Genomic DNA, 3477 nt, shown 5'->3' with positions numbered 1-3477 from the left:
GTGTTTATACAGTTCTCTGAATCATTAGTTATCATTAATCCCTGGCTCTCTTCCACAGCATATCTTTTGTCCTGTCTTCCTCGCTTCACCACCAACCAATCACTGCAGATGACTGTGTCTCTGTGACCCTGGTTTCTTTCTGTTAAAGGGGAGTTTTTCCTTCCCACTGTTACCAAGGTTCTTGCTCATAAGGGGTCATATGATTGTTGGGTTTTGCTCTGTTTGCTCTGTATTATTGTAGGGTCTGCCTGACAATATAAAGTGCTTTGAGGTTGACATCTACGGCTATAACATGTTAAGAAAAGTGAAATTTACAAAACAATAGAGGAAAACCATCAGAAGCTTTAAAGCTTTAGACCATCCTACAGAGAAAGTGTGAAGAAACTGTCAACATGTCAGCGAGTACAGTCTCCTTCACCATAAAAAGGCCGTCAGAAACTGGAGAACTTTGGCAAGGAAGCGGTCTGGCAGAACCGCAACACGAGCCACAAGAGAATCAGGAGATACGTTTCTGAGAGAGCAGCTCACAGGACCACAGCTTCAAGCACAGTTTAATAGTGATCATTGTAAGTCTCAGTTTCAAGTGTAAAGAGAAGACTTAGAGTTGCAGGTTTGATGGGATGAGATGCAGCAAGAAAGCCACTGATAACAAGACTGCTAACAAATCAGAAAAAGAAAGAAAAGGCCTGCCTGGGTCTTGAAACCAAAGGACTACTGAAGACTGGAAGATGCTGTCATGGACTGATGAATCAAAATCTGAATCTTTGGTTCATCACACAGGATTTTTGTACATGGCTCAGTGTGTGGCACCAACTGTGAAACATGTAGGAGGAAGCATGATGCACTGAAGCTGTTTTGCTGGATCCTGGGTTGGTGAGTTAAACAGAGTAAGGGACATCCTGGAAGATTTGAAATGCCCTCCATGGCGTTCTCCACCTGGTTATTCTGAGGTTCATCCAGCAGCAGAAAAATAAACAAAGAAAAAACGACCAAGCCCAAGCTAAAGCAGAACTACCTTAGAAACAAAGAGCAAGAACGTATGCTTGAAAACACGAGTGTCAATAAAAATCTGGAGGAATCTGGGTGCTCTAAAACTTCAAGAATTCAGTTTATATATTTGTGTATTTAAAGTTGAATAGAGCACTGAGTACGATCTATTATTTATGGTACTTACAGTCATTACCAGCAGTTAAAGACAGACATCCAGTGTTTCTGTCTAAGATAACAGCACACTGTCAAATACAGAATCTGCAGTTTGTACAAAGATCATAACAACTAACAGGAGAGAACCCAGATCTTCCCTTCATAGTTGCTCTTCATTTGATCAGAGTTTAAAAAGACAAGCTGAGGTTTGAGCACAGAGATCTGACATGTGTTAAAAACAGACTGTAGATCTGCAGTGGACAGATTAAGAAGGAGTCTAGAATTTTATCATCAATTATGAACTTGATCAGGTCTTGTTCTCTCCATCAGATGCCTGTGAGCTCACCCTGGATCCAAACACAGCGCACTTCAACCTCATCCTGTCTGAAGGAAACAAGAAGGAGCAAGGATAGCATGCTGCTGCTGCTGTTTGCTACAGAGGAATACAGCGGAAAGGGGACGGTTATCCATCTGCTTTTGGGTGGAACAACATCTCCTGGTGCATTGGCTTCAAATGGGACACAGAACCAACTTACGATGCAGGGCAGCAAAGTAAGGAGACCAAGTCAAATACCAGTCCAACTCCTGGCTGCTCCCGACTGGGAGTGTTTCTGGACTGGCCTGCAGGGACTTTGTCCTACTATGAAGTGTCAGCTCACAAACTGAGACACATTCACACCTTCAAAACCAAATTCTCTGAGCCTGTTTACTCAGGATTCTACTTAAATAAAAACTCCTACATGTCACTGCGTCTGTAAGCCTGACCTACAAAGTGAGGTCAACATATCCAGGATATCTTTCTGTTACCTGGGGCCTGTTCTTCGTACCTCGCTAAGTAAGTTAGCTGGATTAGATTGTTGACGATTTCGCGTGATCCTGGATCGTTCGGTTCCCCGAAGCTCATCCGGGACTTGCTGTCATAGCAACAGAGCCGTAAGCGTAAACCTGCTCGGGAGCAGGTTTACTTTATGTAAACAGGATTAGATCGCGGCCACGCAGGTATGTCCGCGTCATCATACGAAAGCAACAGCGACATTCCACCACTGTTTCACCATAAATAAATAACATCAATGTAACTAAAGATAATGCAGCACTTGATCCTTTTATTGATTCCACACAGATACATACAGGTCAGTCCCTAAAAAAAGGGAAATGTACTAGTAATCACGCTATGTCATGTAGGTGATCACGCCAGATGCAACACACATTCCAGAGTAGGAATAGCAAATTACGTCGTGTAATCAAGATGACAGACCACGGCTATAAAAGCGAAGGTGGAAGTGGGAAGTTTGTCGCAGCCATGTCCTGTCCGTTTGTACGTGAGCCACCCATTGCGGAAGGTGCAAGAGTGATAAGGAGAGTGTTCAGAATCCAACGTATATTGCGGGATAGACAGGATCCTTTAGCACAGCGCGACAGTGTGCTCATAGAGAGATACCGATTTTCCCGTGAGGGTATCATCTACCTAACCAACTTGCTGGATCCCCATGTTAAGAGTACCACTCACCGTAGTCGGGCATTAACAACTGCACAAACTGTGTGCATTGCCTTGCGTTACTTTGCGAGTGGCACGTTTCTGTACGCTTGTGGAGACGCAGAGAACGTTGGCAAAAGTGCCGTCTGCCGAGCCATTCGCAAAGTGTACCTGGCACTCAAGCATTTCCTGGGTGTGTTTGTGGTTTTTCCAAGCCACTTAAGACCACAGGTCGTCAAACAGGGCTTTTTTGCCATTGCAGGTACAGTAAATTGGATAGTGAATGTGATGCAATCATGACCTATGTCGGTAACTGTAGCTCGATCGTCCGCAGGCTTCCCGAATGTGATTGGTACCATAGACTGCACACACATTGCGATCAAGGCCCCCCCAGGCCCCAATGAAGGGGACTTTGTCAATCGAAAGGGGGGCCACAGTATAAATGTGCAGGTGAGTAATACTAACATTCCAGATGGCAATATATAATGGGAGGAGTGTGTTCACATATAATAGAATCCCTCAGATGGTGTGTGACTCCATGTGCCATATCACAAATGTGGAAGCTAAATGGCCCGGATCAGTGCATGACTCAAGGATCTTCAGAGAGTCAGGGTTATGCACATCATTTGAGCGTGGTAAGTAAAAGAGGCTTATTTTGATACTACATACTCCTTTCGGGCCTAACATAACAGCATTTCCCCACTACACAGGGGCCTACGATGGGATTCTCCTCGGAGACAGAGGTTATGCATGCAGGCAGTACTTCATGACACCGTTCCCTGACCCCAACCCTGGGCCACAAACCCGCTACAATGCAGCTCTAGCCAGGACAAGGGCACGCATTGAAATGACCTTTGGGC

The sequence above is a fragment of the Diplotaxodon limnothrissa genome, linkage group LG8, assembly GCF_057381915.1.
Source record: "Diplotaxodon limnothrissa isolate DT_005_m linkage group LG8, D_limnothrissa_male_GT1.1, whole genome shotgun sequence".
Classification (NCBI taxonomy): Eukaryota; Metazoa; Chordata; class Actinopteri; order Cichliformes; family Cichlidae; genus Diplotaxodon; species Diplotaxodon limnothrissa.
The sequence above is the reverse complement of the archived record's forward strand: the minus strand, read 5'-3'. Positions refer to the sequence as shown.